This window comes from Panthera pardus, unplaced genomic scaffold (assembly GCF_024362965.1).
Source record: "Panthera pardus isolate Hobbes unplaced genomic scaffold, ASM2436296v1 HiC_scaffold_6, whole genome shotgun sequence".
In the NCBI taxonomy this organism is placed as follows: Eukaryota; Metazoa; Chordata; class Mammalia; order Carnivora; family Felidae; genus Panthera; species Panthera pardus.
Genome location: NW_026526991.1, coordinates 19,022,452 through 19,047,475, shown reverse-complemented (window position 1 = coordinate 19,047,475; position 25,024 = coordinate 19,022,452). Strand labels below are relative to the sequence as shown.

Below are 25,024 nucleotides of genomic sequence, written 5' to 3'. Positions count from 1 at the left end.
TCCAGGCTCTGAGCTGTCAGCACAGAGCCCGATGCGGGGCTTGAACTCACAAACTGTGAGATCATGACCTGACCTGAAGTTGGACACTTAACCGACTGAGCCACCCAGGCGCCCCATCATGTAGCTCAGTTTTGATTCTATTACTTCTTGTGGCAGACCCTGAAGCATTGCTGGACACAACCCTATCTGGAACTTGCTTTCTCCTAGAAGCTTTCAGAGATTTGATTAGATGTGCATGTGTGATTTCACTAGCTTTAAGAGAAAACCACTGGATGAAACATTAGGAAAAGCCATTTCAAAGGGCTGTACCCCCAAAGTGTGGCTCTTTGGCATTTAGTTCCTCCCAGTTTTTACTTACCAGCTGAAATACAGATGGATTTTATTGCTTGTAATCCTGAGGCAACAACCATGATACCATCACTTTAAGGGAAATGCAGCAGAAGGATAGACAGAGGTCAAATCCACGATAGCGTAGGTGAGCAACTTCATCACCCTAGGCAGACTTCCTCCTGGCTTCTAGATATGTGAAAGAAGCAGTGCCTATGTGTTGAAGCTGCTGTTTTCTGTTGTTGGAACAGAAAGAAAGCATTTTATTTTTTATTTTTTTAGTTATTTCTCGACTCAAGTATAATTAATATACAGCGTTATATTAGTTTCAGGTATACGATATAATGGTTCAACAGTTTTATGCATTTCTCAGTGCTCATCAAGATAAGCATACTCTTAATTTTTATCTATTTCACCCATTCCTCCACCCACCTCCCCTCTGGTAACCATGAGTTTTTTCTCTATTGAAGCATCTATTTTTTTGTCTCTTTTTATTAGAAAGAAAGCATTTTAAAATGATATGCTATTTTTAACTTTATGGAAATATTTGTATAAATCTGAATGCTTCATAAAAGTTAATTGAAAATGAAAAAGTATATATTTATAAACTACTGGTAGAAGGCATATTTTCAGAACACAGTAGTACTGAAATAAGTCTTGCAATTTCTTTCCCAAAGACTTATAAGACACAAAGATCACTCCATATGATACTAAAAAATAACCATTTGTCCTTTTTATTATTATTATTTTAGATTTTATTACTTATTTTATTTTATTTTTTCCAGCATGATTGAGATATAATTTTCATATAACATAGTATAAGTTTAAGGTGTATAAAATAATGATTTGATATTTTTACACGGTGCAAAATGATTACAATAATGTTAGTTCATACACCCATCACCTCACACAGTTACAATTTTTGCATGTGTAGTGAGAACTTTTAAGATTTACTCTCTTAGCAACTTTCAAATATACAATAAAGTGTCAACTATAGTCACCGTGCTATACATTATATCCCCAGAAATTATGTACCTTAAAACTGGAAGTTTGTACCTTTTAACCATCTTCACTTATTTCTTCTCCCCACCTCCCTCCTAATGTACTACCCCTGGCATCCACCAATCCCTTCTCTGTTTCTATAAGTTTGTTTTTTTTAGATTCTACATATGAGTGAGGTATGTAAAACAATGCCCTTGAAGTCCATCCATGTTGTCACAAATGGCAAGATTTCCTTTTTGTTATGGTGAATAATATTCCTATATACATCACTATAAAATATATATTTTAAGCAAAATACAATAATATTCATATATATATATATATATATATATATATATCAATATCACATATTCTTTATCCATTCATTTGCCAATAGGCACTTAGGTTATTTCCATGTCTTGGCCATTGTAACTAATGTAACATAGGTGTGCAGATATCTCTTTCAGATTGTGATTTCATTTCCTACAGAATATACCTACTAGTGGAATTGCTGGTCACATGGTGTTTCTATTTTTAGTTTTGTGAGGAGCCTCCATACTCTTTCCACAGTGGCTGCACCAATTTACATCCCCACCAATAGTGTACAAGGTCCCTTTTCTCCACACCCTCACTGGCATTTGTTGTTTTTTGTCTTTTTGATAATAATCATTCTAACAGGTGTGAGGTTATAGTTCATTGGGTTTTGATTTGCATTTCCCTGATGATATGCCAACAAACTGGACATCCTACAGCAAATGGATAAATTCCTACAAATATACAACTTACCAAAACTGAATCATGAAAAAATAGAAAATCTGGGCAGACCATAATGAGTAAAGAGATTGAATCAGCAATCAAAAACCTCCCCAAAAGAAAAGACCCAGGACTGGATGGTTTCACTGGTGAGATCTACAAAACATTTAAAGAAAAATTAATGTCAATCCTTCTCAAACTCTTCCAAAAATTGAATGGGAGGTTACACTCCCAAACTCACTTTACAAGGCCCACCTTACCTTTATCTCAAAGCCAAAAAAGGACAACATAGGAAAAGAAAACTCCAGGCCAACATCCCTGATGAATATAAATGCAAACGTTCTCAAAATGTTAGCAAACAGAGTTCAATATTACATTAAAAAGATCATATACCTTGATCAAGGGGTATTCATCCCTAGGATGCAAGGATGGTTCACCACATACAAATCAATAAATGGGATACATTGCATTAATAGAATGAAAGATAAAAACCATATGATCATCTCAATAGAACCAGAAAAAGCATTTGACAAAATTCAACATCCTTTCACGATAAAAGCTTTCAACAACTTGGATGTAGAAGGAACCTATCTCAACATAATAAAGACCATATGTGACAATTCAGAGCAAACATCCTACTCAACGGCGGATGGTTGAAAGCTTTTCCTCTGAGATCAAGAGCAAGACAAGAGTGCCCACTCTCACAATTCCTACTCAAAATAGTACTGGAAGTCCTAGCCAGAGTAATCAGGCAAGAAAAAGAAATAAAAAGCATCCAAATTGGAAAGGAAGTAATAAAATTGTCTTTGCAGATGACACAATCTTATATAGAGAAAATCCTAAAGACTCTCCTATAAAACTGAGAGAATTAATAAAGGAATTAAACAGTTTCAGGATTCAAAATCAACATCCAAAAATCAGTTGCATTTCTATACACTGACAATGAATTATCTCAATAAGAAATAAGGAAAATGATCCCATTTAAAATAGCAATAAACAATACAACACTTAGGAATAAATTTAATCAAGGAAGCGAAAGATCTGTTCCCTGAAAACTGTAAGACATTGCTGAAAGAGATTGACAATGACACAAACCCTAGACATCCTGCTCTTGGTGCAGTTGTAAGGGAGATTGGAGAGACGGGATCTGGCTTTCATACCTGGAGGTGGGCCTAACCTCCCATGAAGAGTTATATATGGGAGGGCATCTTCCAAACATTGGAAGGGATTTCAGATATGGGCCAGCCAAAAAGAATGATTCTGCACATCTAAGCAGCAGAGTCAGAATTCAAACCCAGATCTTTCTAACACTGATGTCAATACTTTTAGCCACCATACTGAAAGCCTCATAATTTCAGTGAGGAATCTAGCTCCCCAATTTTTAAGAAAACAGCGCTCCCATCTGGTGAATCCAGGGGAATAAAAACACTATTTAGTGTGTGTTTCCAAGTCACTTTTACCCTTCCTTCTCTTGAAGACTCTGACTGCATTTCCATAGGGCAGATTGACCAATGGGAGGCTTTATTTTCTTTGACAGCCACACTGAAAGCTGTATAAATTGCAGTAAAGAAGTTGTGTATCTGTTGAGAATACATTCCTATAGTAGGCAGATATGATGGCATGAAGTGAGCTTTGGAAGCATTATCGTTAGGAAAGTGTCCTTATTCACCTTCCCTCACTTCTTCAACAGGTTTCCACAGAAATGGTGAGTCTTGGCTGAACTGGTCAGTTTTCTGCACTTGCTTATTCATACACCCCCTCATCCTTTGGGGAGGAATGGCAAATATGGTTGAAGAGAAGCTAGGCCATCTTGTTTTTACGAATGGATGAAGTCACTCTCAAAGGTCCTTGATCATGCCATGTTCTACTGATATTGTGGCAAGCACTCCCAGCCTTTGACCCTTGTTTCTTATCTCTATGTGGGCAGCACAGGGGGCTGGGGGATTTCACCATCCTCTTTTGGCTGCTGTCTCCTGTGGCCAGCTGGGAGGTAAGGTGGACTTGTGACTAACTGGTTATGTAGGCTTAGGGGCTACCTAGGGACTTACTTCTCTTTTTTTTTTAAGTTTTTTTAAACACTTATTTATTTTTGAGAGAGAGAGTGTGTGAGCAGAGGAGGGGTAGAGAGAGAGGGAGACACAGAATCTGAAGTAGGCTCCAGGCTCTGAGCTGTCAGCACAGAGCACGGAGCTTGAACTCATGAACTGCAAGATCATGACCTGAACCAAAGTCAGACACTTAACCAACTGAGCCACCCAGGCACCCTTAGGGACTTACTTCTTGCTATAAGGCTCCCAGATCTGGATTTAGAAATAAAGCATAAAGTCTCATTTTGTGTTATCCAATGACATTTACCAGATAATCTCAATTTCTACTTTATTAGGTCACTGATGAAGTTGATATTTTGGTTCCCACTTGGCTATTAGAGCATAAATTAGTCTTAGACTAAGGAAACTTCAGAACTGGGACCCCAGTGTTCAACTATATCTATTTAATGAATTTGGAAAGTCAACGAGACACCCTGAGCCTCAATTTCCCCAACTATGAAATGAGGATAATAATACCTGCCTCACCAATATATAACCACAGTAAGGATGAAAGAGATTCCATGTGTTAAGTGTGTTACCTGGCCAGCCCATAGTAAGAACTCAAATCATGTGAGCTGAAAAAGAATTTTTAGAAAGACGGGATATATTCACCTTAAAAAAAACAACAAAACAGCTAGTTAAGTAAAAGAGAAAATCAATGTAGGTTCTAATTTGCTAACATTGCATGTCATTTTTTTCCTCCTTAATAATAGCTATTACTTATTGAAGACTTACTCTATACCAAATATTTTATAACAATATCATATTCGACCCTCTGAATTCAGTGCTCTTATGAGCAGTCCAATTTTACAGATAGGAAGACTGAAGCTTAGAGAAGTTAAGTAATAAGTGGCAGGGCTGGGGGTGGAGCTTGGGCCAATCTGGCTCCAGAATCACGACTTATAACCATTACTTTCTCCTGTGAGTACAAAGTAAAATTTGACTCAGTCCCTCCCATAACACGACTGCACATTTCCAAATGGCAGAGTGTGAATAAGTGAAATTAACTTTCTGTGAGCAGTGGATCAGAATTCAAACCCAAGTCCGTAACCTGCAACACCGCTAATCTGCGATGCTAAGCAATATTGCCTCTCATCCTGGGTTCTGGCTGCCTGGGTAGGTGTGTTCTGAATTCTGGCACTCAGGTCAGTAAGAGAGCAGTGAGGTGGGGGAACTAACTGCTCAGGCCATCTGGATATGAATTGACACCCATACCTGTCAGGACGTCTTGGTTTGTTTACTCATCTCAGTTGGCTACATAAGTGGTAACAAGAGTGGTGGGGACCTGGTTTCATTTGGAAAGCACTGGCTTGTTATCTCCTTAGGTTGTCCCCATCTGCTGAGTGTGATACCTATCCAGGGACAAAGTTCTGTTGAATAAGCAAGCTGTGTTTCAAGGCAGCTGTCCAGCTCAAAAACAGTCCATCTATTGAGAATCTGATTTCTTGGCAATGAAGCATTATTGTTATTAAGATATATTCTAATTCTTTCTTCACAAAGCCAGGTAGGTTCCCATGAAAAGAAATCACGTTGTTGGCATTGGATGTCATTTCTAGTAGCAGTTTTCCTGGTATTGGCTACAGGAACTGAATGGCAAGTTGTATTCACGTAAAGGGATCCTGGCAGGGGTGTGGGGAATGGGGTGGAGTAGGGAAAGGCATAACCAAGCGGCCAAGCTCAGGCCTGTCACAGACACAAAAAAAATGCATGACTATCATGCCCCTACACAGTGGTCCCGGCAGTCAAGGTTAGAAAGAAACTGTGTGGTGTGTGTGTGTGTGTGTGTGTGTGTGTGAAAGATGGAGGTGTGCTCTCACCAGATCTCTTTTAAAAGGGAGTCAAGACCCTTCATCATCTGGTGAAGGATTTGCATCTTATTTAGTGTTGTCTTTCTTTCTATTTCTCCGGAAGTTCTGACTTCAAACTTTTCAGCATCTTAAGATCTGAGTTCATTACATTAGAAACTGAACATAATGCCAACATCAAAGAACTGTCAGTCATTCATTTATTAGGAGTTATTGATAAAGTGCCTCCCATGTAAAAGGGTCACAACGTACAATCCGCACAACTATCCATGTCAATCCTGCTTTGGGGGACACGAAGATACAAACAAGGTCTAGTTCCTGCCCTCAAGAAATGTAATGTCAGGGGCCTAGAGAGGATTTTAATGGCAGCTGGGAGGAGTGAAAGATTCCTTTCAACTGGGGGTTGGTGGTTGTGACATTCAAACTGGGCATTTAGATGGATGAAGGATTGGGACACATGGAATGTGGGCACAAGGGATGGATGGTCTTCAAAAGAGAGCACAGTGTGACAAATTATAAAGGGGCCAGAACTGGATAACCGTGTATTGAGACAAAGGGTATGTGAAAGAAAGTAGTAAGAAATAAGGTGGAGACAGGTTGAAACCATACCTTTAGCCCAGTGGATCTCATTTTTAACTTCTTACAGAAATGTACAATAATAAATTTGTCTTTTTAAGCCAATAAACGTGTATTAATTGTTACAGCATCAATAGGAAACTATTATAGGGACCCTAAGACAAGAAGCAAACATCATAGCAATACCACATAAAAGAAGGGGGTCCAATCTGGAGCCCCCTAGCCACACTGGCTGAGACTGCTGACCAGCTTCTTCATAAGACAGAAGTAGACACACCTACTTCTTGATTTCTTCCACTGAACTTCTCTCTTTAAAAGGGCAGAGAGTCACCTTCACTGGAATAGACATATGTTCTGGATATGGATTTGTTTTCTAGCCCTTAGTGCCTCTCCCACCATCACCAACCATGGACTTATAGAATGTCCCAGCTACCACCATCATGCCATCCTGTGCAGTATGATGTCTGAGAAACAACGTCATCTCACAGCAAAAAAACAAAACACAAACAAAACAAAAAAAGCAGAAATGGACTCTTCCCATGAAATTGCTGCTTTTATTGCATACTTCCATCCTCTGAAACCAGCTGGTATACTTGAGAGGTATCTGGCTTACTGAAGACTCCATTACAGCACCAGCTGAGAGACAACCCTGAAATGATGGGGTTCTGTTTTACACAGTCTGATATACACTTCAAATCAGAGACCATTGTATGTGCTGCCTTCCCCACTTTCCACAGACACGGGGTCAGGAATTAAGGAGTGGAACTAAGACTGGCTCTGAGTCAGTTTCCCAGGGCTGCCATAATGATGTGCCACAAACCCAGTAGCTTACAACAGAGACGTGTTCTCTCACAGTGCTGAAATCGCTGTCTGAAATCAAGATAGTGGCAGGCCCCACTCCTGGAGGCTCTAAGGACTCTTCCAGGCTCCGCTGCTCACCAGCATTTCTTGACTTGTGACTGCATCGCTCCAATCTCTGCATTGTGGTCACACTCCCTCCTCCTCTTCTCTGTCTCCTCCATGTTCCTCTTCTAAGGACAGTTGAAATAGGGTTTAGGGCCAACGTGATAATATAAGGCCCTCCTTGTGCCAAAATTCTTAACTTCATACCTCTGAAGAAACTCTTTTCCTAAATCAGGTAATCCCCACAGTTTTGGGGGACTAGAACACGGGCACATCGTTTTGGGAACCACCATTCCACTCATTGCAGCTACATATCTGAATCCATAGGGTGGTTCTTTGAAAGAGAAGGAGAGAGACAGAGACAGAGAGAGAGAGAGAATGAGAAAGAGAGAGAGATTCCTTGATTTCATTCCATGCGTTCTGACTCGCATTTCAGAGGATGGTGTGTAGCTGTCTGTGGCTTCAGGCGATTCTTGTCCATCTCAACCATGGAGCTGCATTTAAGCACCAGAGAGTGTGTGTGCTGTCCATCAGTTTTAGATTGCCAGCGTCACCACTTGCCAACTGTAGTACCTTGAGTAAGTTACTTAACCTCTCTGAGTCTCAGTTCCATCTGTAAAATGGAGACACAAGTAATACTTTTTTCCCCAGAGGATTCTTGCGAGGGTTCAACGAATGAATGCACGTGAAGTGCTCAGAACGGTGCCTGACACGTAGAAAGCCCTCAGTGTTTGTTTCCTATAATCAGTACTGCTGATATTATTGTCGTCATTATCATTATCATTAGTCATTGGGTGCTGAGAGGGCTGTTTCTCAGCTATGGCTTCCATCCATTGTATTTGGGGATTTTGCCCCTTACTACCCGGTGTCAGGGGGTCACAACCATCTTTCAACTCAAGCAGGAGTGACTACTGGTCTTCACGGTATCCTTACAAACCTCAACTCATCTGTCTCATAATTGTTACCCTAATACCACTTCCAAATAAATTTGGTATCAGTCCCATTTGGGATGAGACAATCTGATTTACGACTCACAGTTCCAAAGAAGGATGAGTATCGGTTGGTTTGATCTTCCAGGTTGTCACAAAATATTGTATATGACCCCCATTTGTTTATATTTCTCAGTGTAACAGTAGAATTGAGTAGTTGCAACAGAGATCATATGGCCCACGGAACATAAAATATTTACTGCCTGCTCCTTTACAGAAAAAGTTTGCTGTGCTAGGTGCCCCAGCTACAAAGACACACACATCATTGTGCCTGCCAGCAGAGTTTACAGACCAGGCTGACCAATGGGAAAAAACCCAACGACCAACTATAGTGGACAAGTGAACCATGAGAATGAGAGTATAAAGGAGGGAATGATCAGTTCTTTCTATGAAAGTTTTAAGGAAGACTTAGAAGAGGAGATGAAATTTAGGTTGAGCATCACAACAGGTAAGATTTTGTTCAGTGGATACCAGTAGGTATTTCAGAGGAAGACTCAGTAGGATCAAAGGAGTCAGGAAAGTAAGCAGAAAGTATGGGAATCACTCATTAAGTTGCCCAGTGCAGCTGCCACATCTGGTGTGTGGGGAGAACAGAAGGAGTAAGTTAGGCGAGTGGTGGGTGGGTCCTAGAGAGAGAGAGGGGAAAAAAAAAAACCCAAAAACCTCCAAACTCTTAACTATGACGTGGGAATCCCCTATCTGGTAGCCTTCATCGGAACTACTGTGGCTTTCTGAATGACTCACTTTTTTACAACTGATACTGTTACGGTTAACCATGTAAAAGATGGGGAAAGCAGCAGGGGCGGATCCGGTCATCGTGACATTAGCCTCCTAATAATTTATGTCTTTGTAAAGACGTTTGCATAGCAAAGTTATTATGTTTTATGATTGGGAAACTATGAACACTCGTTGGGAATTGATAGCCATTCATTCCAACAGGAATCCAGCTTTTCAAAAAGCATGGTGTGGAGTACACAGAGATAGTACAAAGACAAGGGGAGTCATGCCTGGAGACACTGCCTCTTACCCCAACCATAGTCAAATAAACATGAAGAGTAAGTGAATTTAGAATAGAAGATGAGAAAGCCAGTCTTTGTGGTAGGAAGCGTTCCAAGAACAGATATTTCATCAGGAAAGCTGCAACTGGTCTGTCACAGGGTACAAAGGAAAGATGCTCTCCTTTTCAGCATTATTTTGTCATTGAAATCTGTTTTCTTGATTGCCCCTTCCTTGAACTCAAAACTCAGATGGTGGATAAACTCAAACTCTGGGTTGTTCTGCTGAAAGAAGAGAAGTGAAGTGGGTAGGGCACGGGGAGGGGTGGAGAGAAACTGCCCCAGGGGCTCTAGAGAGAGAATCCCAAGCAGGCTCCGTACTGTCTGCCCAGAGCCCAGAGCCCGACATGGGACTTCATCTCATGAACCATGAAATCATGACCTGAGCTGAAGTCAAGAGTCAGATGCTCAACCGGCTGAGCCATTCAGGCTTCCCAGTATCATGTTCTTAATAAAAATTGCAGACCTAGAACTACTTTATTATCTCGTGTCTTCACCTGTGAAATGAGAATATGGGAAAAGTTGGCATAGACACATAGAAGAGTGCTGGATTTGAGGTTGGGAGATTGGGTTTCCCAAGATAACTCTAACTCAGTTGCCTCTAACTTGCTACATATTTATTATGTGATCTCAGACAGATGGCCACTCTAAACCAGTTTCTTTATCTGAGAAACATACATAGAAATAATCTGACATTACTGAGGCGATTAAATTAAGTAAAGGAGAATTATAAACTTGACCAAGAAAGACTTCATCTGCCCCTCAAGTTTGTAAAAACTCAAGAAGACTTTAGGTGATGACAGATGATAAGTTTAATAGGTGATTAATCAATTGTATTTAACATATGTTGCCAGCCTGAAACACAGTCCTAACTCTCACCCAGTGATCTCACTCTGGGAAAGTAATATGGTACTGTTTAGGATTATTTTGTGATAGCAAAAATTATAAAAAATCTGAGTGCTTAACTAAATGATTAGATAAAATAGGATGCTATTTTGTGAGTTATTAGGGGTTACTTATATGGGTTTATAATTCTACAGTCCCTGGTGGAGTCTCTTTCAATTTTAAAAACACAATGACACCTTATACAATGTATTTAAAAATCACAGCATTAATGGTGGGGGGAGGCATATTTTTACAAGAAAAAACAATATTAAAATCTATGGTGTTATGCTTGGAAGAAAAAATATCATAACATTGAACATGATTACTGAAACAACCTAGTGCCAGAATCTGTGACAATTTTCTATAGGTTTTCTGGTCAGTGGAGCTTGATTGACAAAAAACAATCAGTGGCCTACCAACACATCACCCAATAAAACTAAGAAATCCCAGGGGTGCCTGGGTGGCTCAGTCGGTTAAGTGTCTGACTTCGGCTCAGGTCATGATCTCACAGTTTGTGAGTTTGAGCCCCTGCATCAGGCTCTGTGCTGACAGCTCAGAGCCTGGAGCCTGCTTCAGATTCTGTCTCCCTCTCTCTCTGTTCCTCCCCTGCTCTCACTCTCTTTCTCTCTCTCTCTCTGTCTTTCAAAAATAAATAAAATATTTTTTAAAAAATTAAAAAAAAAAAAAAAAGACTAAGAAATCCTAAACTGTTGGGATAGGTGGAATGGTATTTCATTTCTTCCCCACTGTATGCCCTTTGGCTAAGTGACTCCAGACCTTTACTAATCAAAACACCAGATAGCCATGCTTCAATTAGGTAAGCATTACTCCCCATCTGCTATGGACTGAATATGTCCTCCCAGAATTTATCTGGCAAAGCCCTTACATGATGGTATTTGGAAGTGGGCTTTTGGGAAACAGTTAGGTCATGAGGGTAGAACCCCCATGGTCGGATTGGCGCTCTTAGTAAAGGGAGAAGAGTGAGTTCACTTCCTCTCCTTATTGTTCACCAAGTTAGGACACAAGGAACAGGCCCTCACCAGACACTCTGGCACTTTGACCTTGGACTTCCAGCCTCCTGAAAACTCTGAGAAATGAATGTTTTTAAGTCTCCTGGTCTATGGTATTTGTTACAGCAGCCAGAGTGAAGACACCATTGCACCTCTGATATATCTTTCAATATCATTTTACAGAGGGTTCCTTCCAGAAAGCAAGATAGGCGACCGTAGGATGGTGGTGAAAGTGGTTATCACTGTGCATTTGCATTCTGGGGGTTGAGTTCCCTCAAGCAAAGCATTGTAAGGAATTCAGCAACAGGTAGCCAGCAGCTTAGGCAAAAACACAAGTAATGCAGTTCCTGAACAACAAAGGTAAGAAGCCCTCCATCCTGGGCCAGGAGAACTGACCTAGGTGAATTCCTGATAAGCACTGGCCAGAAGCTGTGCAAATTAACTGCACTCCAGTTATGCTTTCTAGTGAAGCTGATGGAAGCAGAAGGCAGAGAACAGAGGTCAAACCAAAAACACTTAGAACTTTCTTGGCCTAGAAAAACTCTTCAGCACATTGTTCCAAAGGCCCACTAAATTCCAAGTAAACAGATATAAAAACTTACTCCAAGATTGTGAGCCTTTTTTGAAGTCATGCCTAGTATCCCAAACATCGAGCACTTTATGTTTCTCACGGTCGTTAAAGCAAAGGTATGTTGCAAACTGTTGGTACGTGCAGGTGGGAGAATGCATTAATGATGGTAGACACAGTTTTATTTTGGCTGCAGGGTAGATATTGGAATCACTCAATTCATTTCTGGAAAGTAAATGCTTGTCATGAATGATGAAGAGCTAACATCGGGGCCAGCTATAACATCTTATATGTTACTTAATTTAGACCTTACTAATTTTACAGACGATCGGAGTGAAGTTCGGAGATGGGTTAAAGACTTTGCCCTAACAACGTATCTAGCAAATGGCTTACCAGGATTCACCTTTAGCTGTCTGCATTATTGATAGATGTCTATAGGATACGAATTCAGTAAGAAATGAGGAAGGTGTAAGGAGAGGGGACCAGAGAGGATCCTGGCCCCATCTAGGAACTCCTCACAAACTCTCCAAGAGGACTTAAAAGGAGAAAAATTCTAATCCCTTTGTTTAAAAACATTGTTCCTATTAAAATGCAAATGTAAGTAGGAGTGGAAAGATTAACTCTCTTCTCTCAGTCCTTGTCACATTTACTACAATTACCTTTGGCTCTCTTCCTGAAAATTGACTTTGAGAAGCAAAAGAACCAGTGTGCCAGAGGGAACTAGAACCTTAGCTAAAGAGCCTCAGGCTTAGGCAGAAGTGGGTAACTACTTTGGTATTTTAGCCCTGGCATTGTATAATTGTATAATGTATACTTGTGAACCTTATACATACATATATATATATATATATATATATATATATATATATGACAAAGAATGTGACAATAAAAACAATTATCCACTGATTAGGTAGGGATTTGTTTGGCTACCTAAAACAGAAAACCCAAAATAGTGATGACCTAAATAAGATAAGGTTTATCTTCCCGGCAGGTAAAAGAAGCATGGTGATAGGCAGTTCAGTGAGCTGGAAGGCAGCCCAAAATATCATTCAAGGACCCAGTATCTTTTTAGTTTTCCTCTCAGCAAGCCTGACGGTTACCCCCTCAAGATGGCTGCCAGCACTCCAAGCAATTGTGTGGAGGCAGGAAGACAATCAAGTACAAATTTAATTACAAATTAATTAAGTTAATTATAAATGATAATTTCTAATCCATAACTTACACATTTATAAATAATAAATATATAACCAATATATATAAAGATAAAAGACCAATCAATTTAATTCTACTTTTTTATAATTCCACTTTGATCTAGTAGTATTTTTGATGCAGAAGGTTGAGGCAGGCTGAGGGCAAAATACAAGCTAGCACAGCCTCTCCCCCACACCCCCATATGTGTGATATTCCTCAGGCACTCCTGGCTGCCCACGGATGAAGGAAAGGAAAGAAAACAAATGGCCAAATGATAAAGATCACAGCGGTACGAGATGACGTGATACCTTACCTACAAATCACAAAAAGTCAATTGAAAAACAACTGTTGGTTTAAAAGGTATATACAGTAGAAATAAACAAAATTCCTTTCAATATGAAATAATCTGAAAATATAGTGAAAAATACATCAATTGTTATATATAAAATATATGAACATATAAATAAATATATGTTGGTATAATATCCATATGTATGTTGGTGTACTATCCATATATCCTTATACATATAGGACATTATATCTCAATATTATATATAGAGATAGAGATATAATATTATATATATGTTATACACACACACACATATATATACATATATATACATATATACATGTATGTATACATATATACATATATACATATATGTATATATATATGTGTGTGTATGTATATATATATATACAATGTAAGTTCTGAACTAAGAAGGATTTATACAAAGAGAAATGCAAACATACTTGGGGCATAGCAGAAGATTTGAATAAATTCAGAGCTTATGTTCTGGAGGGGGGTACGGTTACAGAGTAAATACTGGGGGGGGATGCTGCTTTACAAATCAATGTATAGAATTAATATAAATCAGATTAAAGTTCAGAGAGTTTTGGAGGCAGAGGGGGAAATTTTAACAAAATGATCATAACAGTCATCCAGAATGCAAAAATCTCATTGGTTGGTGAGATGTCAGCACCCACAATCCCCTTTATCTGGAATCCCCATTTTCCTGGGCTACTTCTCTGCCTCTGGGGCAAGTATGGACCCTCCCTGGGCCACCCTGATAAATTACCATAACCCTGGGAAAGGCGGTCGAAGTCTTGATCTTCTCTTTACCCTAAAAGTCCTTGGACTACTTGTACATGTTTTCTGCATTAATCTTCAGCCTCCAAATATCAACTTTTCACTTGAGAAAAGACGGAGATTTAACAAAATAAACTTCCACCTCCCCAGATACATCACTATATCTGTATTTTCCAAAATTATCTTTAATGAGATTGTATTACTTTGGAGTCAGAAATAATGGTAACATTATTTTTAAAATTATTTAGGAAGAGATCTTAGCGTCTTACCTGGTTACAGTAATACTAAGTTATTTTGAGAAAAGAAAGTCTGTGTCAACAATTGCAACTGTAGCCAACTTCTAATAAAAGTTATTTGTGGGGCTCTAGGAAAGCAACTGATAGAGAACATTCAAATCATGGTTGAAACTATACCAGCCACAGAATATAGGAAATGGACTGACTGTACGTTTATTTGATTAAAACCCCATTCTATATTTAGGAATCCAGTTACCATCCTACATGCTAAAACTGCTAAAAATTATTAAATAAAGTAAGAATCATGTCCTATTAATTACTTGGGGGGGGGGGAATGATCAAGAGGTTAACTAATGAAATAATGAGATTGTTATCTCTGCTTTGCCTTTCTTCAGATACGGGAGTGGGATGGAGGCGTGTTCCCTCTTTCTTCTTTTTTACCTAATCCTTCCATTTCTAACCTTAAGCTTATAAAAGTCAGAGCCTCTCAAGTGTTTTCTTTGTTGGGCCACTGACCGGTGTAGGGCGGGGTGTGGGGGCAAAGGGGCTTCTGCTCTGAAGTGGCTCCTTTGCTGGTAGGTGAAGGAGGAGATGGGGTGTTCTCTGTATTGCGGTCACCTCCACGTGCGCCAGCTGAGTGCTCTGTGGTTATGTGCTTGGCACAGAATAGGTATTCATTAGATATCTGTGGAATAAAGTGGGTTTTGTTTCTTTGTTTGTTTGTTTGCTTTGTTTTTTGGTTTTTGGGTTTTTGCTGAGTAGTGATAGTTTTAATATTTTCCCACAGATTATTTGTCTTAGATGGAAGGAGAGACAATCTACAAATTAGCTGATCTACTGCAGATAATTGAGAGCTGGTTACACATACAAAACAAAACCACTAAGAAAACAAAATAAATACTCTGCAGAAGAAAAAAAAAAATTAATAAAAGCAAAGGAAGTACTACATCAAAGTGACAGCCGTGGATGGTGGGACTTTTCTGGATTTTCTAAAATACTTAACCAATATGCACTAATTTCATAATAAAAAACAGATTTTTGAAAGTATTTTCAGATGTGTTTTCACTTTGTGGTGGATTTAGGATTTTGTTTACATGGTATCATAAAGCTCAATTGATTTGGTAGTTTCTTAGACAATCCACAGATCTAATAGCAAAATACAAAACAAACAAAAAACCCCAAACACCCAGACTTGAAATTTGTCCCTAATATAATTGGAATCTCTAGTTTATAATTGATTTATTCTCATTTTTTGAATCTGAAGCAGGTTCCAGGCTCTGAGCTGTCAGCACAGAGCCCTACCTGGGGCTTGAACTCATGAACAATGAGTTCATGACCTGAGCCGTAATCAAGAGTCAGACACTTAACCGACTAAGTCACCCAGGTGCCCTGATTTAGTCTCCTATTTCAAAAACAGAGAGACTGTCTCTGCATGGCATTATCTCTAATACCAGTGAGAATAGGGGTAAGAGGTAGACGGTAAAGGCTAAACATGGTTAGCGAGTATCAATTTGTTACTCCCTCAGTGTTTCTTGTGTGTCTAACTTATGGTGGCAGTATATAATTTATCCTCATTATTTTATGATGATCTTCTCTCCCCATTAATGAAATTGCAAATTACCTGAGAATAGGAACCGTGCCTTGCTCACACAGCCCACCCCTGGAATAAGTTAGGTCCCCATGTTGTGCTCTCCCATAACACCCTGGGCTTTCCTGTCTGAAGGACTCATCAGAAGTATAAGGAATATTTTTAGCCCTCACTTTTCGGCTTGTTATGTGGAGAGATCTCCATTAGAGTGATAATCTTGGTCTCATATCCCCTCCCAACTTTTTGTACCCTTAACCACTGGGCTTAGCCATGAGTGTAGCTCTCTTCCTCAGTGGAGGAGACTAACCAACTGGTAGGGCTACTCTGGGTTAGCTGCTGGGAAGATAGGAGAGGGTAAAGGTGGCCATAGATTGCAGCCGATGCTATTGGCAGGAAACCTGGATGATTTTTGGCTCTGTCTTCCTTCAGGGACTTTCCGTCTACTGTGAAGAAAGCCTGCAGTTTTGTAGAGAAAATTCAGTTCAGGGGAATATTAGAAAGCTACATGACTAAGGAAGCCACATGCTCAGACAGTTTTGTCATTCATAAAGCCAGCACTGTGACTTCTACCTGACTGCTCATCTCTCTCTCTCATCTGATTCAGAAATTGTGTGAGAGAGTGGTATGATATGACTTCTTAAAATGCTAAAATTACTTTTAATGTAGTATCTCTATTGCCTACCAGATGGAAAGTCTCATGAAAACATAGCCCCTACACCTATTGGTTTCCACATTGTCTTCCCAGTGCTCATCACGGTGCCTAGCATACAGTAGGCAGTCACGGAGTGTTTGCAGAATGAATAAAGAAATGAGTTTATCGTTTGATTATTGCTTTTTAGTACAGTCCCTGTTTGAGTCTGATCAGGCTGCTGTAACAAAAGTACCATAGACTGGATACCTTAAATAACAAACGCTTATTTCTGACAGTGCTAGAAGTTGGAAGTCCAAGATCAAGGCTCTGGTAGATTTGGTGTCTGATGAGAGCCCTCCGCCTGGTTTTCAGACAGCCACTTTCTTGCTGTGTCCTCAGGTGGCAGAAAGAGAGAGAGCTCTGGTCTCTTTCTCTTCTTATAATGGCACTAATCCTGTCATGGGAGGCTTTACCCTCATGACTTCCTCTAAACCTGACTATCTCCCAAAGGCCCCAGCTCCAAATACCATCACATTGAGACTGGGATCTCAACATAGGAATTCTGGGGAGGCACAAACACCAAGTTCATGGCGGTCAGGACATAGAATTGGTGCTTAGTTAACACTGATTCGAACTAAGCTTGGATTTAAAGGATGGGGGTCATGGCAGGTCATGGTGCTTCATTCTTCTTGGCACTAAAGTCCTCTGTTTCTGAGTGAGTGTGAAAAGCCTACTAAGCCCACCTGAGATTTTCCCTGCTGCTTCCCTTTCCCAGCTCAGCACAGCGCCCCAGGGGAGGGGAGGGAATACAGACAGATGGGAACCTGTTGGTTGCCTGTTTGCATGCCTCATCTTAAGTACTATGGAGGACAAATTATATTTTATTGAAAAAGATAAGATTTGGGGTGAGGGAGGAAATAAAGGCACCTAATCATAATATAAAATGATTTAGAATCTGTCCCACCTTCTGTGTAGCACAAACAGCCTTATTAATCGTGCTGTCATTCCCTCGCACAAGTGATTCAGTCCAGGCACTGGCCCACTTCCCATGTCCGTGGGCTCTCTTTGGGTCATACCTCCTGCTGTGTGACTCCACTTAGACTCTGAATTAGGAGCCGAACATTTTCTTAATTTCCACCACACAGAAGAATACTACATGTAGAACATCTGCGAATCTTAAGTGTAGGCTTCAAGCAGTACCCACAGCACTTTCCCACACATAAATCTCTGTGTGAACTTAGGTCAACTGATACTTGCCTTCATAGGTGATTGTGAGGCCAAGCACATGTTGTCCTTTTGAGCATAAAACCAAGACTCCCTTTCCAATGGGAAAGAGGCCACAGTATGAGAAAGCTGAGTAACAGCTCACAGAAATGTTGCTTGTCTGCTTTTTCCTCCTGCTTTTTCCAGCTTGGGTGACTGAAGCTCATTCAGTCAGCTGGAATCTCAGTTTCTCAGTGTCAGAAGGCATGGCCTTCTCAACCACCCAGGGCTAAAGTTCCTCCTCAATAAGCATGGTCCAGCCTATGTTTTCCTTTCTCCCTGGGCAAGGAGGTAACAATGCCATTCACCATCTCCAGACAGCTTCAGCTAAATGAAGAGGAAGTTCATACGACAATATGTGTAGTAAATCCAGATAGATAGATTAGATGACAGATAGATAGATGGATGGATAGATAGATAGATGATAGATAGGTTAAATAGATAGATAGATAGGGCAAGTAAGCATGAAAGATGAGTGCTTCAAAATACTACGGAACTCTTCAAAACACTTAATTCTTCTCTGAGGAACTATATAGAACAGGTTTCTATAACCTGTTTTCCTTTACACTATCTAGAAAGACAAGTAGACACAGAGCATTTCTAGGAGGAAAACAATCCTACTATTACTCAAATACAAAAATGCAAATGCAGAGAATTCAGGGAATGGCACAGCACCATAGTTTCCTTCTAGTCAATTCAATGAGCCGCTGAGGGTCACTGGGAGCCCTTCTTGCTCTGGTCTTCTCTCTTTGCTTCCTCTCTATCACCATAGTTTTTCCATCTTTGTATACATTTCTGCAGCAACCCAACTCCACTCTGGAATAAACAGATGCTTACAATCCTCCACAAGAGTAGGCTTGGGCTTCCAGAAGTTTCCAAGTAAGGCATTATTGAAGTGAACTCTTCTTGCTAATATTTATTCCATAATATATAATTTATTATTTATAGTAAAAAAAAAAAAACCTACCAAGAGTAATTAGAGCAGAAAATTCCATTAGGTCACCTTGAATTTGCCATATAATTAAGCAGATGTAATGATGAAAGTGGTTAATCTAGAAGATAAGATATCCAGTTTATGGAGAACGGAAGTTACTCAATCACAACATAGCCTTGAAATTTGCTTATTTCTATTGCCTTACTCTTTTCTCTCTCTTAATCATCATTTTATGCTTTTTTATCTTCTGGGGGAAAAAATCACCACTTTCACCCTTTGCTTTGCTTCTTAGAAAAAGTTTGATGTACAAATCTTCCTCCCGTGCAAGCTGGAGACATGGGGTTTCTGATTCAGGACAGAGTTTCTGGAGCCAAAAAGACTATGAAAGACAAGGTATAAGAATGAAAACAGTGAGAATCAAAGACACAGTGAGGTGGCCCCTCTGGGTTGGATCAGAGGATGCCTGTTGGAGGGTTGGGGGGGGGGGGCGGGGTAATAAAAAAGATAGCTAAGACGGGTCCACACTGTGGAAGGCCAAGGAATCTTGACTTGGTTCTGTGGCTCATTGGAAAGACAACCATACAGTTGCAACAGCAGCCTTTCCTCTCCTGCTCCTCTGCCATTACATTGTCTCAACTTCTGCTCCTGGCTCGTCTCCTTCTCTTCTTAGGTGGGGGGTCTCAGCTGTTCTGGACAACAGAATGGGAAGTGACTGAGACACCCTGGAGCTTTGCTTTTGTGGTTCTGATACACAGCATTAGACCTAATTTAATTTGAAAATAATATAGTAAGATGAAAGGAAATCCCACTTGAGCTCCTCATTTTAAAAAGAGTTCAAACAAAAAGATGATGTGAGTCTGAGACCTGAACCTTAAAGAAGGCCCTCTGGTCAATGGAGGCAGAGAGGGGGCAGATGTTTTTCCCATCTGTGTCTCGTTCCTTCTGGCATGGAGGCCAGATGAGGGAAGGAAGCACACAGCAGAAGAACATGCCAATTTGCTGATGCCGCCCTCTTATTTAGCTCACGGAAATTTCATAGCATCTAAGGTCTAACTTTCCCCCTGGATTTGAGGGGAAAACTACCTATAGCCCTCTTGAACTAGTTTCATGGCAGGAACTTGGTTACTGTGCAGAATTTCACCCAAGATTAATTGAAGTTGACATCCTGAATGTCTTCTGCATGATGTACTAAGGTAGTGTTTTTGAAAAATGTCAGTATCTGATTCTTGGTGTGTGGTTTTTAGATGTCCAAAGTATTCCCACTTCTCAAATTCCCTTTAAGAAGCTGGAATGTGATGCATTTCTGGGCTTTCTTTATTTCAGATGAATCCCCACCTTGTTATGGCAGAGTTCATATACTCCAAATCAACAATTCATCACAAAAAAAAAAAAAAGAAGAAGAAGAAGAAAACCCTAAATGATATCCAGAGTGGCTGACCTTGGTTCAACACAAACTATTCTCTACTTTACGGGAAATTGGGATCACAGGCCAGCTTTACATTAAATGGAAAGGGTACGCTACCATCTTGTGGACAAAATACAAATAACACTGAAATATACTCAAGACTACTTTCCTTTGAAATGTAGTTAACACCTAACTGGTCCTGGCCTACCATCTGCCATCATGATGACCAACCTGTGCAATTTGGAATTTTGGCCCTGAATGACCTTTGTCAACAGATCAGGTGTATGTACGTGAAGAAATGAGAGTTTACTGAGAAACTTGTAGAACACAATTACCAGAGAGATCTGGGTCCTCATATAACCTTTGCCTTTGACTCTTGCATTTAGTTTTTATTTTTCTAGTTACAAGATGATTCTGGCCACCTTGAATTGGACACATGGGTTTTGGGTGATGTTGACAGCATTAGTTTAACACAGTGTCCTATGGAGTTGCATGCGTTAATGCCAATAGAAATTTATCAATCAGTTAGTTTCTAATGTATGTAAAAATTAGTTATTTTTCTCCAGAATGGCCCACACACTCCACACACACATATACACAAATTTCCCACTCATCATGGTGCAAAAGGAATGACATTCTAGAATGTGGAAGCACAATTGCTGTCACCACAGCTGAATGAAAGAAGAAATTATAGAATCACAGCGTCTTAGGGTGGACAAGGACCTTCAAGTTTATCGAACCCAATGACTCTCATAATGCTTGAATCGCTTGTACAATATCCAGCCACTCTTTGAATATTTCCTCCCAGGATGTAAGAAAGCACTGGCAATGGGATCCATGTGAAAGACAGAGAAGCAGGAGATTTCCAGTACATATTTCCATAGATCTTTTTGTTGTTATTAACACAAAGAGAGATTAGCAAAATTAGACTAGTCATCAGAGAATCTCTATGGAAGCTTCTGTAAATGCCAGTCTTCTTCTCTTGGGGTAGAAGTCCTAGCCTATTTACCCTATGCCGAATTGCTCCCATGCCCACTGGACCTCGGAAGACCTTCCGAAGTTAGAACTTTCCAGTGTTAAAAATTCTTTCATCTCTTAGAGAAGGAAGATATCTACCACAAACTGAGGATCTGTTTTATTCCATCAATTCTTCTTTTAAGCCTTCACATCTAAGCTAGGAATTTAGTGCAAGTGTGTGTGTGTGTGTGTGTGTGTGTGAGTGTGTGTGTGTATGTTCTGCGGATTCTTCCTCATAGGGAAATTAAGACTCCCCCCTCCCCCAAGTTGATCCCAGTGGCAAGGCACAACTTGAGGAGGCCGCATCAGGCTCATTTTTATTGTGAGTAAAAAATACATAACTGGTTTTTCATAGTCTTCTTAGGTGTATAAAATGGAGTAATTTATGTCTTCTGTATCCTCCATAGAGATATTTCAAAGCTTATGATACCACTATCTCTCATCAGTTCACTAAGCTTAGTATTTACATTGCTATTATGACACTGCATAAACAATAGAGGCAGAACTGATTTCCAAAGAAATATGTCCACTTCACAGTCACTGTGGAAGCATGGAGTTTCTGCAAATGGAAGCGCTCTAAACCCACGACACAATGACAATGTTGACTACAACAGTGACAAAGATAGATGATGCCTGGACAGGTATTGGTTCCCAGCCAGCTCCAGGGCGCACAGGCGAGAATTAGAAATGTTACCATCTGGGCGCCTGAGCGGCTCAGTCTATTGAGCATCCGATTTGGCTCAGGTGGTGATGCTGGGGTTTTGGGATTGAGCCCCACATTGGGATCTGTTCTGAGTGTGGAGCCTGCTTATGATTTTCTCCCTCTTCCTCTGACCCTCCCCAACTTTCATGGGCTCTCTCTCTCTCTCTCTCTCTTTCTCTCTGCAAGGAGGGAAGGAAGGAGGGAAGGAAGGAAGGAAGGAAGGAAGGAAGGAAGGAAGGAAAGAAAGGAAGGAAGGTTACTTACCACACTTGAGCAACTGTTGGCTTTCCAGACCAGCTCCACTTGTCTCCGTGTTTTGATTTGCTTGACTTACTTCCTCTGGGGTCCTTAGGTTGTTGTTGCTGTTGTGTGTTTTCATTACACCTTGTGGCCAAAAGTATAAGTGCAGCCTCTGAGGACAGACCCTTACTTTAAAAGGTCTGAGGAAGCTTTGAAAGAAAGGCTGGATATAAGCTGTGTTCTGATAAACTGTGCTTTTAAACCACCAATACCAAAACGCTTTAAAATTAATAAGAAAATGACCCAAGTCTGATGAGAAGAAACCTTCTGCACTGCACTGTTTTCCACAATTTGGACTTGGTATTTTTGATTGCTTTCTCTCTATGTATTTATTATTATATTAGTTGAAACTATATTAACTAAATTATATTAGTTCCTAGTGCTATATTAGCTATATTAGCGAATTAGCTATATTTGATCAGCTTCTAGTGTATGATGTAATGATTGGCCATTTGTGTATATTGCAAAATGATCACATGATAAACCTAGTTGACAGCTGTCGCCACACATAGTTCAAAACATGTTTTTTCTTGTGATGAGAACTTCTACTTTCTTAGGACATTTCAAATAAGCAATACATTATTTTTAACTATGGTCACCATGCTGTACATGATATCCCCAGCACTTATTTATTTTATAAGTGGTCATCTATTTTTATGTGAATGGTGAATCTTTTGAATGCTAATACTAGCATTTTGTCACAACATTATCAGGGTTTTTCTGTGCTTAAGAAGACTTTGTTGCATTCTTACAAATAGATTTAGGATAATTTAGTGTTCATTTATTTTTGAGAAAAAGAGAGTGAGTGGGGAAGTGGCAGAGAGAGAGGGAGGCACAGAATTGGAGCAGGCTCCAGGCTCCTAACTGTCAGCATAGAGCCTGATGCAGGGCTCGAACCCACAGACCACAAGATCATGACTTGAGCTGAAGTGGGACACTTAACCGACTGAGCCACCCATGCATCCCAGATTTAGGATAATTTAAAGTGCTTCTTGTCACCAGAAGAACTTATCTCCAAATTAATAGTGGAACTCAATGGGGAAACAAGACTCAAGGTCTAGAACATTACTGTGAGGTCAAGTTTTTGGAGACTTCTTTGTTCTGTATTTGAAAAGTTTGTGTAATAGACATAAAGGATACTGTGAGGGTTATAGGAATTCCAAAACAGTTCCAGAATAGAAAGAATAATATTATTTCTTGAATGTCTGTGAAATAATAGCCAATCTGCCAAGACTTCTCCATATACAGTAGCCTGATTATCACCATTCCAAACTTGGTGTACATTAGGTGGCTCACCCAAGTCACAAAGTTAGAAGTACTAGATTAGAACCCAAAGCCTATACTTTATTATGCCATGTATGTGGTTCTCATATAGAGACTGAAGTGTGGCCTCGGTGAGTTCTGGTAAAATAGGAGTAAATTTGATAAAGCAAAAAACAGTCACCTAGAAAGTGTCCAGCTCTATAAGACTGGAACTTGGGGCAGAAATCAAAGCTGTTAATATAGATTTTGTGGTCACCCGCATAGATGTCAGATCTAAAGCTATGAGAAGGGGTGCCATCATCAAGGGGTGGCATGGAAAGAATGAGGTACAAACCCTACATCCTGAAGAATGCCCACCAGCAAGTGGGTAGGATAAAGAAATGAGTCTCCGATCCACAACCATTCCAAAAGCCAAAAGGCAGGTATCAGTACCCCTCACCTTTTACAAATCAAAAAGCTGAAACACAGAGAGCAAAGTGACGTGTTCAAAGTTACACATCAAATAAACACACGACCCAGGCCAGAAACTAGGGTCCCTGTCCCTCTGCTCATTGCTTTTTGTCCACAATCTGAAAGTGGAGGCCTCTGTCTTCCCTAAGTCAATTTTCTCCCCATCAGGTGAGAACAAATAGATCAATCCCCAGGAGAGCACTCCCGCCCAGTCTGGGTTTCCACCTCTATTGGTCTGACAGCTTTCTGCTCTTTAAATGAAATGATCTCATATTAAGGCTTGGTGTACATGGGGGGCAGGAGGCAGGCAGTAGGGGAGAAGCAGGAGTCAGTATTCGTTTTCTCATTTAATTAACCATATTCAACAGAGCTATAGCCATGGCAAATTACTAAAGGCCATAACACATCCTTCAAGGAATACTTGGGGCCCGTTTTTTTCAGCCCATTAGTGATCAGAAGAACAGCCTCATAAACCCAGGTCTGCCAAAGCCAAAAGAAAAATGTGTATAATTGGAAAAAGGTTGAAAACAATCCTGGATAATAAATTACACTTACTCAGTTCCTTTGTCCTTCCAACTCTGCAGCTAGCCTCACATTTCATAAGGGAGCCATGGAGAAGAGGCGAATGCTGAGAGGAAGACTGTACTTATTAGGCACCAGGGGGAGGCCTCCAAGATGAGTGAAATCAGTTGTTTACTTAGATTCCGCTAACTTGAAGGGTGCGTCATGCCGAGAGGAGGCCATGGCTGCCTGCTTCCCTCGTGGTCTAGAGCAGGGCCCCACAGCTTAACCATTATCTGCAGGCAAGTTGGCAGGAGTTGCTTAACAAAATCTCTTCTAATTAGGTGTTCTGATAATCTCCTAAATTCCCTCCTGCAAAGGCCAACTACCTACCTCATTTCCTTGGACTGCCTGGAGTTACAATCTTCTCTGACTTTTAATGGCTCCCTCTCCCTGGGAGCTAGATCTCCCGCTTACTGGGCGCATTTTCTTTAACATGTGGACGCGTCAACA

At 40.2% G+C, this 25,024-nt stretch overlaps 1 long non-coding RNA gene across 1 annotated transcript; it reads right to left on the bottom strand.

Annotated features, from left to right (window-relative positions):
• Positions 1 to 6,862: 6,862 nt before the first annotated feature.
• Positions 6,863 to 24,673, bottom strand: LOC109265420 (uncharacterized). Its single transcript, XR_002079175.2, has 3 exons — positions 24,566 to 24,673; positions 22,262 to 22,446; positions 6,863 to 7,560 (listed from the first exon to the last, which is right to left on the bottom strand). It is a non-coding gene; the product is annotated as an uncharacterized LOC109265420 (long non-coding RNA).
• Between the last annotated feature and the right edge of the window lie 351 nt (positions 24,674 to 25,024).